Genomic DNA, 13,868 nt, shown 5'->3' on the forward strand with positions numbered 1-13,868 from the left:
TCATTATTAGTTTAGAGAAATAGCAGTGATTTTTGTATATTGATTTTCTATCCTGAAAAATTGCTGAATTCATTTATTCTAATAGATTTTGGGTAGAATTTTTAGGGCTTTCTATATGTAACATGTGATCTGTCACTAATGAAAGATTTTGCTTTCTCCTTTACGATTTGGCTACCTTTTATTTTCCTTTCCTAATTACTCTGGCTAGGACTGCTAGTACTATGTTGAGAAAATAGTAAGAGTGAGTATCCTTGTGTTGTTCCTGATCTGAGAGTAAAAGCTTTCAGCTTTTCATTATTGACTCTGATGACTTTCCTTACATGACCTTTATTATGTTGAGTGATGTTGAGACTTTTGGTAATGAAAGGGTGTTGAATTTTGTCAAATGCTTTTTCTGCATCTATGAGGTGATCGTATGATTTTTACTTTTAATTTTGTTAATGTGTTGTATCATATTGGTTTGCAGATCTAGAGCCATCCTTCCAACACTGGAATATGTCTCATTTGATCATGGTGTATGAACTTTTTTTTTTTAATGTTTATTTATTTTTGACAGAGAGAGAGAGAGACAGAGCATGAGTGGGGGAGGGGCAGAGAGAGAGGGAGACAACAGAATCTGAAGCAGGCTCCGGGCTCCGAGCTGTCAGCACAGAGCCTGACGGGGGGCTTGAACCCACAGACCGCGAGATCATGACCTGAGCCAAAGTCGGACGCTCAACCGACTGACCCACCCAGGAGCCCCAGAACTTTTTAATGTATTGTTGAATTCAGTTTGTTAATGTATTGTTGAGGATTTTTGCATTCCTGTTTATTAGGGATATTAGTCTATCATTTTCTTATATTCTCCTTGTCTGGTTTTGGTCTAAGGGGATGTTTCCTGAAAGGAGTGCCTGCATGAGGGACAATTAGAGTATAGATTGTAGGCTGGAAGCATCCTTGTGTTGAAGGGACAACAAAGTGTGCCTAGAGCAAAGTGAGTCAAGGCAGTAGTGAGAGAGGGGATCAGAAAAGTAACAGGGGACCTTTCTTTTTTTTCTTTTTTTGGCTGGGTGTTGGAGACCACATAAAGGACTTTGGTTTTTCCTTGGAGTTAAATGGAGAGCTAATGCAGTCAACTGAGTTAAATGGTATGCCATTAAAGGAGTTGAAATGAAAACTCTGAAACAGAAAAATTTTCTGACGTTGAACTATTTATGATATAAACGTAAAAATCCAATGCAGAATACAGGTGCACTTGTCTTTAGGAAAATCACTGATACCAAATGCCTGAATCACATCAATGCAAACCTTGACTGTAATAATTGCCCCATGTTTAACTGAGGGGTTAAGTTCTAGTTAATCTTTTGTTAGAAAATATCAATTTTATAAACCAGATAGTAGAACTTCTAATAGTCTTGTATACATGCTTACAGTTGGCAGGAAATTTTGAGAGTTTAATATGCAATATTGCTAAGGTAGCTGGTCAAGTCTTCTAAAGACTAGAAAGAATAAAAATACTTGTATTTATAGATTGTATTAGATATTTCACAATTTGTAAACTGCTTTTCATAATAAGTAGTAAATGTTACCTGACAATTTATGACACAAATCCCCAAGATTGAAGGTGTATAGCCCAGGCATTAGTTTCATAGAACAATTCATGTCTGTGTATGCTATTTCTGCTGTTTTTAATTCAATTCAATTCTACTCTATATTTGTTGTGATCTCTGGCTTTAATATATATATTTTTTTCTTTTTCTGGAGCGATACCTTGCTGGGTCATTCATGACCTGCAGACCCCTCTCTGATCTTTCCATTACATTCAGCTCTAAGAAAATACATGTACAAACTTATAATCAAATACAAATGACTGTCAATTCAAATGTTGCCTTTCTTGGAACACTCTCCAGGAGAAGAGTGGAGGTTTGCCTGGAAAAATATCAGACAGATTCTGGGCAAAGGCAAACTGGTGAGCATCGTGTTGGCCCGGAAACCTTTGTGTGCATGGGGAGAGGTCTTACCCTCAAGGCGATAAGTGCGGGTGCCATGGGCCAGCTGAATCGAAGCTTCTGCCTTCAAAGAACCTGCGACTACCTCTGTTCCTCAGGCGACTGAGGGCCAGCTAACCTCATTCCTGAGGTAATACCTCAGATCATAGGAGGTCCCAGCAACCAGGGAAAGAAGAGTTCTTAGGAAAATAAAAGCAGCTCCCCCTAACTGAGCACTTGTCCTGCACTTACACAGCTACACAGGCTCTAAGGTCCTACATTTCCAATTCTGCAGGTGTTTCCCAGGATTTAGAGCAAATTCCAGAGTCCGAATACCGATTTTCAATTTTTAACTAGATCCCCTACGTACTAATTGTCCAGTACATTCTACTAGCGTAATTAAATTTTCCTGCGAGTCTCGTAATGCCAAATAAAGTAAACGGCCCAAAAGAATATGGGACATTTTTGTGTTTTCAAAGTCAGTTGGTCATAACAGTGTGTAGGAGAGCTGCTTAAATATTGTGATGTGAATCTATACCAAAAACCATAAAAAGCACATTATGATTTATAAGCATGAACCTAGGGAACTGCTCTTTAAAAGTCCTAAGGTATCCACTTGGGATGTTAGCTGTGTAACTTGGAACTTAGTCCACCACTCTGAACCTCAGTTTACTCATTTGAGGAAAAAAAAAATAGTGGTTGTATTTTCATTGTCATTCAGTTCAAAATATTTAGAATTTTTTCCTACGAGTTTTGTTTTCAATACTTATTCATAAGTCTGTTTAAATTGCAGATATTTGGAGTTTCCCTAGTTATCTGACTGATGATTTTTAATTTAATATTGGTGTGGCCAAAGAGAATGCCCCATATCATTTCAGTTTTTTAAATATATCGATGCTTGTTTTATGACAGTACATACTCTTTTGTAGTGCACAAGGTAGATTACATTCACCATATGAATGTGCAATGAAAATATTTATTTTGCAGTTGTCAGATATTATGTCCCTTAAATGCCAGTTAGATCCAGGTGGTTACTAGTGTTGTACTGACCATGCAAGTCTGTACTGATTATTTTTGCCAACATGCTCTACCAATTGCTACTGTTAAGTGACTGTGTAATTCCTTATTTCTCCTTTGATTTTGTCCATTTCTGCTTCATGTATTTCAAAGTTCTATTATTAGGTGCATACATTTGTAATTTTTATTTCTTTGTGATGAATTATCCTTCTTACCATTATGAAGTATCCCTCCTTAGTAATACTAGTTTCCTTGAAGTTTGCATTATAGTAACTCAACAGTTTTTATGCTTCTTGTGTTATATATCCTTTTCTTTCAAGTTATTTTCCTTTTAAAAATTTTTTTAAAATGTTTATTCTTGAGAGAGACAGAGAGAGAGAGAAAGGGCGACAAAGCATGAATGAGGGAAGAGCAGAGAGAGAGGGAGACAGAGCCCGAAGCAGGCTCCAGGCTCCAAGCCATCAGCACAGAGCCCGATGTGGGGCTCAAACTCATGAACTCATCAATTTATTTTCAATTTGTTTATCTTGTAGAAAGCATGTAATCAAGCCATCTTTTTTTTTTTTCTTAATTTTAGTTTTTTGGGAAGAGTTTCAGAAGAATCGGTATTAATTCTTCTTTAAATGTTTGGTAGAATTCTCCAGGGCAGCCATATATTTCTGGCATTTTTTGTGCTGGGAGGTTTTTGATAATTGATCAACCTCTATTTATTATTGTTCTGTGCAGATTTTCTATTTCTTCCTGATTCAGTCTCGGTAGGTTGTGTGTTTCCAGGAATTTATCTATTTTTTCTAGGGTGTCTAATTTGCTGGCATAGAATTGTTCATCATAGTCTCTTAAGATCATGTTTCTATACTATCAGTTATAGTGTCTCCTCGTTCCTTTCTGATTTTATTTGAGTTTTATCTCTTCCTTCTTAGTTTAGCTAAAGGTTTGTCAGTTTTGTTTATCTCTTGGAAAGACCAGCTCTTAGTTTCATTGATTTTTTCCCCCTTTTATTTTTACTGTCTCTATTTCATTTATTTCTACTCTGATCTTTATTATTTCCTTCCTTCTTCTAACTTTGGACTTAGTTTGTTCTTCTCTTTCTAGTTCTTTGTGGTATAGAGTTAGGTTGTTTTTCTAGGATCTCTCAAATTTCTTAGTATATACCTTCATCACTGTAAACTTTTTTCTCAGAACTGCTTTTGCAGCATCATATAGATTTTGGTATGTTTCCATTTTTAATGTTTTGAGACATTTTAAAATTTTCCTTTCTCTTTTGACCTGCTCATTGTTAAGCATGTTGCTTCATTTTTAGATTCAAATCTTAATGTTGTCACCCATGCTGATAATCTCTGCCTTTGGTTGTGGGGTTTAGACCCATACCATTTACTGTGATTATTGTTATGATAGGAATTTGGTCTGAAACTTGATTACCTATCGGCCATTTGTCTTTACTGTTACATGTTCTCGTGTCTATCCTTTGGGCCTGCATTTAGATTTTTTCATTATTTTTGTATTCCACTTAAAAATATCTGTTGGCTTTTGGCTATCCTTTGTGTGTGTGGGTTTTTGTTTTGTTTTGTGTTTGTGTTTTTTTGGAGTTGTTGTAGTGGTTATAACACATATAACGAACTTACCACAATCTACTTCAGGTTAATCTTGTATCCATTGAAAATATAAACAGTTAACAATAACAACAGTACCTTTATCACCACCCTTAATATTCTCATATATATTACTTTCATTTATATTGGAAACGCCACTAATGCCCAGATATCAGACCTTTATTTTCTTTCACCTTCCATTGCTTTTCCTACAAGTAACTTTTTTCACTTACTGGCTGTTTGTAATTTCATTCTATTTCTCTGTGTAGTATGCATATTTTTATACAAAAACATCATGACGGTGAACAGAAGTAAGCCAGAGAAGAATATTAACAGGCGATATAGATAGCGGGCATGGAGCCAGACCATGTAGGGCTTTGTAGGCCATTGTAAGGATTGTGGCACTTAAGGTGGGAGAAATGAGACTTGACAAGTTCTCAGCAGAAGGATTGGCAAAATCATATAAAAATGCTGCTATGTCAACAATAAACTGTGGGGTGCCTGGGTGGCTCAGTGGGTTGGGCATCCAACTTCAGTTCAGGTCATGATGTCAAGTTCATGGGTTCGAGCCCCGCGTTGGACTCTGCACTGACAGCTCAGAGCCTGGAGGCTGCTTTGGGTTCTGTATCTCCCTCTCTCTGTCTCTCCTCTGCTTGCACTGTATTTCTCTTTGTCTCCTGTTAGTAAACAAACACATAGGCAAATAAACTGTAATAGGTTAAGGGTAGAAGCAGGGAGGCCACATAGCATGTATGTAGGTGCAATGATCCAGGCAAGAGATATTGGTGTCTCGAATCAGGATGTGGCGACTACTATTTGAATTGCTTACAGATTTTGTTAGTAACGCCAATAAGATTTTCAGATGGGTTGGATGTGGAACATGAAAAAAAGAGAAAAGTTAGGAATGACTCTAGATTTTTGACTTCTGAAATGGAAAATTTGGAGTTGTCATTCAGTGAGAAGGGAAAACAATCAGATGCAGTTGTTTCGGGGGGGGAGAAATTGAGTTCACTTATGGAGATGTCATAAATGCAATTCACTTATGGTTGATGTAACTCATGAAAGGGTTTTGGACAGAAGATAGACGTTTGGAAATTACCCCTTAGAGATGGTATATAAAGGGATGAGATGGATGAATTTCCTTGCATGGAACAAGTATAAATAGAAAAGAGAATAAGAAAAAAAAAAACCTGAGCTCCAGCATCTTGCTATAATTAAAGATCTAGAGGAAAAGGAAGAAAGTAAGGGATTTGGGAGGAATAACTATTTAAAGAGAAAGAGAATGAAGGATGTGTATTGTCTGGAAGGCAGGTGAACCAAATCTCTGAAGGAAGTGAAATGAATGTTCTCGGTCAAATGCTACTGATAGGTCAAATCAAATGACACTTGAGACTAGACCTTTGGGTTTAGCCGCCTGGAATTGATGTCCTTGATGAGAGTCATTTTGGTGCAGATGTAATGGCAAGAGGGAAGTCAGAGTGGTATATGATTAAGAATGGATGGGGAAAAAGAAAAAACAGGAAGACGGGGAAATTGGAGGCAAGGTGTAGAGATAATCTTTCCAAGTAGATTTGCTGAAAAAGGGAGGAAAGAAATGGCAAGATGGTGATAGCTAATGGGTAAAGCGAGGTCATGAAACGATTTATTTTTTTATTTTTACAATTTTTATTTACTTTAAAATTTATTTGGGAGAGTGTGAGCAAGAGAGAGGGGCAGAGGGAGAGGGCGAGAAAATCTTAAGTAGGCTCCATGCTGAGCATGGAACCCAATGCATGGCTCTGTCCCATGACCCTGGGATCATGACCTAAGTTGAAATGAAGAGTCAGACACTCAAGTGACTGGGCCCCCCAAGGGCCCTAAGAGAAAACATTTTTTTTCTTTAAATGGAAGGGATGAGGGTGTATTGGTATGCTGATGGGTATGATCAAAGAGAGAAGGGAATGCTGATCAGGAAAGGAAAAGAGTCACAGTTTCTTGACCAGTGTCCTTGAGTATGTTCACCAACACAGAGAGATTGGGTAAAGTTGAGTGCATGGAGAGATTGTTTTGCTAAAAAGTTAGCAAGCAGAAGTTGTAGGGTTAGATGCTGACAGTTAGTTGAAGTGGTTGGTAGAGGATGGGAATATTGTCTTCTGACTGCTTCTGCTTCCTTGGTGAAGTGAAGCCAGATCATCATCGGCAAATGAATGTTGAGGAAGAGGATTTGAGCTTTTGATTGAGTGAGAACTTAAAAAACCATCATCCAGGAGAGTCAGTGGACACTAGCAGTATTTTATTTCTTCTGAGTGTTTGGAAATTCTAGCAATGTACGTTTTGGTGTGGCCTTTTTATATTCATCTTGGGGGCCCTTGGTGGGCCCTTTTAATCTGAAAAACTATTTGTTTCTTTTACTTCAGGCACAAAGAACATCATGAACAAGTTCAGAGAGCTCCATTAAGAAGAATCCTTATGAAACAGAATGTCGGAGTGATAGTTTAGTGAAAGGATAGTAAGTTTCTTCAGTAGATGAGAAAGTTTTAAACATTAGTAAACTCACGTGTTGACTAGCATGTTTTAGGAAACATATTTGCTTTGTACCAAGTCCTTCACATGGAGTTGACTTTCCCCATTTCACCATCCCGTGGTGTGCCTAAAAGCCAGGCATCTATATTAAAATTTTTTTGATGTTTATTTATTTTTGAGAGAGAGAGAGAGAGACACAGTGCTAGTGGGGGAGGCACAGAGAGAGGGAGACACAGAATCTGAAGCAGGCTCCAGGCTCTGAGCTGTCAGGACAGAGACTGATGCGGGCTTGAGCCCACAAACAGTGAGATCATGACCTGAGTCAAATTTGGACGCACAACCGACTGAGCCCCCAGGCACCCCCAAGCATGTGTATTAAATAGTAGCTTGCTTGAGTATTCGTTCTTTTTACCTCCTGTTCTCCTGTTAATTGCGCTGAGAAGTTGCTTCTTCAAACTCAGCCTTCTTGCTTTGGATTTCTCCCTCTGGATTCCTATATTTAGGAACCTCTTTGAATTACTAACTAGTGTTTGGCTCTCAGCTTTGCCTCCTTCATGACAATATCCCTGTATCTTTGAGTGGTCCCGTTCCTTCACTGGGCATTTCCTTTGTGTGACTATCTACCAGTGACCATAATTTCTGGACCTTAGTCCCTTTCTACCAACCCACAAAACAAATCACAGGGAAATAAAAGAGGTGAAATCTTTAGGTAGAAGTCTAAAGTGGGTTAGAATAAAGAGACAGACTGGAAGCTAGGAGAATATGCTATAGCTAGGTCCCTGGTGAATAAAGTAGTAAGGAGGTTCCAAACTAGGGCAGTACAGATTTTATTCTTCAACAGTTGTGTTGTGACAAACATTACTCAAAAGGTGGTATTTCTCATATATGCTTGGGACCACTTTATTTCATTAAGAGTATACATTGAATATATTGAAATCGCTCAATAAGTTAGTAGTAACTTTTCAGAAAATGGAGATAACACATAGAAATGTGCAATTGGGTCCAAATTGTCCTCGATGTCTTTAGCTGGGTCCAGGATGTTACCTCATGCTATTACCACTCAAATGTGCATCACAATCATGCCAAAGATACATAGAATACTTTTCAATTCTTAATTCATTTTCCGTTAAGATCTGATCTTCTTGGGGCACCTGGGTGGCTCAGTCGGTTAAGGGTCCGACTTCAGCTCAGGTCATGATCTCACAGTTCCAGAGTTCGAGCCCCGCATCAGCCTCTGTGCTGACAGCTCAGAGCCTGGAACCTGCTTCAGATTCTGTGTCTCCCTCTGTCTGCCCCTCCCCCACTCACGCTCTGTCTCTCTCTCTCTCTGTCTCTCAAAAATGAATAAACGTTAATTTTTTTTTTTTTAAGATCTGATTTTCTCTTCACAGTAGAAAGTTATAGGTACATTGTCACAGCAGACACCTGTGTGCAGTATTTAGAATGAAAACTGTATTTATCTTCTATAATGAATGTTAGATTGATAGTCGCTGTCTCAGCTAGCAGACGTCAATTCAAATGGGATTTACTTAATAAGGAATTCATTGCAGAGATAATTTATTGTAGAAAGTATATTGTAGAATTTGACACAGGGATGCTAGGAGTTTCTACTAAGTCACCAAATACTCAGGGGACTTTCAGTGTGTTCCTTGTTCACACAAAAGGCATCTCCTACAAATGCAGATAGTGACAAGATCAGTTGGGGCTTACCTTTGGGTAAAAATCATTACTATTTGAAAGGATAACTTCTGTTTGTCTACACAAAGGTAAAATGCTTTTATGATTGACTGAACTTTGACTTCAGATTCTCGGGTTTTGCTATCCCATAACCCATTCGTTAACTTCACCTGGTGGGTTCTGCCCAGGTTTACGGCGTTAAGCCGCGACAGAACTGCCTGTTTCTGACCCCCACTCTAGACTTTGAAGGGGAAATGGTGGCTTGTTGGAGGTCTGCCTCTGCTCAAATTATTGACATATTGCTTGGTAATTCATTTGGTTTTGTGCAGGTATAACTTCTAGTATATTTGCGCAAATCACTCCTTTGTTTCCATTTCTACCTTTGCTTTGTCCACATAGGTCCACAGAGTTGGACATGGGCCAGTTTTTCTAGACAATTTCATGTCAGTTCAACCCCAGAGTGTCTGTTCTCTGGAGAAAACTCTATAGCAACAATCTCATACATTTTCATTCAATTTATTCTTTGAATGTTAGGAAAGGAACTGAGCAATCATGGCCCTGATATTTCAGTGGCTAAACTTGTTATTTTGGAAGCAGCCTTATGATTTAAATAGAACTGAACACGTCGACCTTTGCACCTCTGCCCTGGTTTTCTTATACAGCATTCTTCTCATGAATGGCTCCAGAGTGTCCTCTGGGTACCCTGCCTGGCAGGAGAATGGGTCCTTTTGATCACACAATTGATTCCCAGGGTCTCCTCACACACTGACAATTTTTACTAATCAAATTAACATACGGTCCATCACCCTAGTGGAAAATATTTCTCATTTAGAAGGAATTACTAAACCATGCTAAAAATGGGTGTCACAAATACTATAATATGCTTGCATTACGTGCCACGGTAAAATCTGCCATAGGGCGCAGAGAGATCCTTGGAGGGCCAGAAACACGTGGGATATGAAGGATTTCTTAAGCTAGAGAAGAAAAGCAATAAGATGGAGGGGAAAGCCAAAGGGAAAGTGACCACTGTCCCCTCTTGAACATCTTCACTGCTGAGAGACACCCTCCAGTTTCGATTTTTATTGGGATTTTGACACATTAGCCTGACTGGGTCTGACCTACTTAACGGTGTACAGAAATGGACAAAGTGACCAAGAGAAAAAGGTGGGGAAGCTTCTATCTGTTATATCTAAATATTCTCTCGATTGAGCTTCTATTAGGTGTCCTGCAAAGCACTGAGTCGCTTTACAGGTGCTGTCTTATTTAATTTTATCTATAGCTCCATGATCAAATGAGGAACCAAGAATAGCTGTTTAGAGACTTAAAACATTGTGAGAAGAAATGCACTGTGATGAATGGGACTTTTTAAAAAGACACTAGTGGGCATGGTTGGTACAAGTGTAAGAACTCATGGTGATCATTTAGGAAGAGAAAAACAGACACATCTGTTAGATACAGCTTACCAGATTAAGTGTCCCTAGGATGGAGGAGGGTTGTGACTGACTTTCTGTCATCTGGAAACTGTAGCATTGGGTTTCATGACTTTTTCCTGATCCTCCTGTCCCTCAGGTGCACAACTGTCCACGTAACCAGTTCTACAATTTGTTCTGGGGACTTTAAAAAATGTGTCTCAAGAAAAGCAATTCAGAACATCAAGACCAAGACCCAGAACTGTTGGGGCAGTAACTTAAAATGTCTTCTAGCCTCTTCCCCTCTTTGCACCCAGTGAGTTCTTAGTTATGCCAGTAGGGCAAATGTTCCATGCAAAGAGATGTGGAAAAGACAGGGCGTGACATGTCCTGTCTTTCTCAGTGCCTTCACTGATAACAAGAATGACCTGGAGAGTTTTGCTTCTATTCTGGTGAAATGTTTGTTTGAAGCATGTCTTTAAAAGCAGGTGGGGTTGCATGCTTGTTAGGTCTCAAATGGGTGGTTGAGTGGTTCGAAGATAAAGTCTCTTAAACCAGCTTTTTCCCTCTTGGACTTCCCAGCCCTCTACTCTGGCAAAATGCACCAACACAAAACGTCACGGTCTTAACCCTGATCTTCGTTCTTCATTTGCTTATACCATTTAATAGCTTTTGCATTCATTGTCACTGATAGACCTCAGATTCTACCTGTGATTGATTATTAATATAATATATTGAAGATTTTTTCCCCATGGATGGTACATGAGTTTAATAAGACCCTATCCCTAACAAGTACCGCAAGACTCAATCCTGGGCAAAAATATTACACTGCTGCTCTACCCTGCAGAACTGGAAATTTTGAACAGCTGGATTTGTTTGTCCCGAATGTTCCATGTTGTGTCTTGGAGTCAAACATAGTGTCAGAAAAGTTATTAAGAGCTTCACCTGTTCTTAATGCCAGGGCCAGTTGGAAGCTGACAGGATTTTCAGCTCTAATGTCTTTGCCAGGTTTGAAAAAGCAATTTAATAGTGCCTGGGACCTCTTTATGAATGTGTGGTTCCCCACTGCTTTTGAAGAGTGGCTCTTGCCCCCGAATCTTTGAACAATCACCAAAGAAGACATTGCACGAGGGGGGTGGAAATGGTGCATATTAACTGCGACAATCGCGCACAATCCAAGATGAATGGTTCTTTCTCCTCTCCCCTCATCCCTGGTGATTAGAAATAAATTTGTTAGGTATGTCTAGGAGACTAATTACATCATCATGAGGAATATCCCAGTGGGGAGATCTTTTCTTTTCGGATCAAAAGGATGGCCAGCGGCTACTGTGTTCAATCCAGTAATCTGCAGGAGATAGTGCTGGGGATGGCCAAGCGGCTCCGCTCCTCGGGAACATCTGCTCACAGAAAATGATGGGAAATTAACCATGTATTGGGGAGGCAGCTGCAAAGCCTACAGCAAACGGGAATGAGGGAAGCACTCACCAGGTCAGAGGAGATAAAATGGGAAAGGAGCTTATGAAAGGTGGAGGCCGGGTGCAATAAGAAGAATCTTGATTTATTAGAGGAGCATTTTATTTATTATTATTAATATTATTATCATTATTATTACTATTAAGAGAGAGAGCAAGCTGGGGAGGGGCAGAGAGAGAGGGAGAGAGAAATCCCTAGCAGGCTCTGCACTGTCAGCACAGAGTCCCATGCGGGGCTTGAACTCATGAACTGAGATGGTGAACTGAGCTGAAACCAAGAGTCGGACACAACTGACTGAGCCACCCAGGCACCCCAGAGAGCAGCATTGAGAGGAAGGAATCCTGAATGTTAAGTTTTAGCTCTGATCCTTATAGACGGTTTCTTGTCTCAAGAGTCTTCCCCAGATTGTTAGGAAGATTACGTAAGTTAAATATGAAACACCGGATCTTGTTTTCATAGAGTGATACCCGATCTCATTATTTTTTTTTGAAATTTTTTTTAACATTTACCTATTTTTGAGAAACAGAGGGAGGCAGAGCATGAGCAGGGGAGGGGGAGAGAGAAAGAGAGGGAGATACAGAATCCAAAGCAGGCTCCAGGCTCTGAGCTGTTTGTTAGCACAGAGCCCGACATGGGGCTCGAACTCAGGAACTGCAAGACCATGACCTGAGCCGAAGCCGGACGCTCAACCAACGGAGCCACCTAGGCGTCCCATACTCGATCTCATTATTGATATTTCAGCTGACAGCCACTCATTTTTCTTACACTTAGAATGTGGTATGCAATTGATGGGCATATTGGTCTCAGGTTAGAGCCCATGGAACTCCCAACCAGGCCCGGAATGCCAGGAACAGTCAATACTCAGTCAATTTCAGTGACAGTGGAGAGATGTTTTTATCCAAAATATATATGGTAAAATAATAGTACACAATTCTTAAAATACTCAGAGAAAGTCAGATTCTAAAATAAAAATGTTTATGAAATAAAGCTTTGAGTCCTATACCTTTTCATGACCTGGGAGAGACTACAGATCATCTAGTTCAATGTCCACAATTGACAGAGGGAGAGAAAGGCCAAAAATGTCTAGCGACTGGTTGTATGGTCTGGTAGAGAATCCTGGGCATAAATCAAAGATGTTTGCTCCCCTTCCACAAGGTGGAGCAATTGCCAGAAAGGGACAGCGCAGGGATAGACCTTCCCGGCTCTTTCAGAAAGGTGGGGCCATTCACCCACATCTTGGCAGGAGAATGTGAGTGACAATGATGTCAATCTGTTGAGAGACAAAGGAGGGGTAAGAAACTGGTGTGCCTGTATTCCTTCCCTTGTCCGTGGACTGGGATTCCGTGCCATGGATAGCTTTGGAAGCCATATGTTCAAGATGACACAACCATCTTTGGGCCCCTGGATGATTGTGTGTAAGGAAGACTTTCACTCTTTCTACCCTGAACTTTCTTTTCCAGTAATTGGTATTTCTGAGCAAGACCCAGATTTGTTTGGTGTTAAGCCAGGGTTTCTTTATTGCAGCAGTTGGCTTTACCTTAATGATGTGGAACTTTTCATAATTTACCTCTACAAGGACTATTTTTCTCCACCTTGTACCCAAGTAGAAAACATGCCACTAGCCATCTAAGCCTTACCTTACTTTTTTTTTTTAATTTTTAAATGTTTTTTTATTTATTTTTGAGACAGAGACAGAGTATGAGCAGGGGAGGGGCAGAGAGAGAAGGGGAGACCCAGAATCTGAAGCAGGCTCCAGACACTGAGCTGTCAGCACAGAGCTCAACGCGGGGCTCAAACTCACGGACTGTGAGATCATGACCTGAGCTGAAGTCAGACGCTCAACTGACTGAGCCACCCAGGTGCCCCAAGCCTTACCTTACTTTTAAACACGTTTTTGGATCGCTTCTCGGCCTTTTGGCTAAGATCAAGTATAGTATCTGTTCTTACCAGTTGAAACACACTTTTGGAGGTAAGTACTTCAAGGAGAGAGACAGTCTTTCAGAAATAGGGAATCAGTAGCGTCTGGATAAGCCATATTTTGCATGTCAGCTCCTGAATAATTAGATTAATAATTAACCCCCCCACTGTATGATTGTTTTCTTCTTCTATAAGAACAAAAGTTGAAGGGAAATTTTTACCAGCATTATGGCATTTATTTGCATTTATTTAGCGTGGTTGTTTTTACCACCTGTTTGCATATTTATTTCTAGACGGATTGAGAATCAAGGCAAAGC

General features: G+C 39.8%; 1 pseudogene; it reads left to right on the forward strand.

The window, feature by feature from the left end:
- Window positions 1–13,532: 13,532 nt before the first annotated feature.
- On the forward strand, window positions 13,533–13,616 carry LOC125935918 (uncharacterized; annotated as a pseudogene).
- Window positions 13,617–13,868: the final 252 nt, after the last annotated feature.

Source organism: Panthera uncia, assembly GCF_023721935.1.
Source record: "Panthera uncia isolate 11264 chromosome A1 unlocalized genomic scaffold, Puncia_PCG_1.0 HiC_scaffold_17, whole genome shotgun sequence".
NCBI lineage: Eukaryota > Metazoa > Chordata > Mammalia > Carnivora > Felidae > Panthera > Panthera uncia.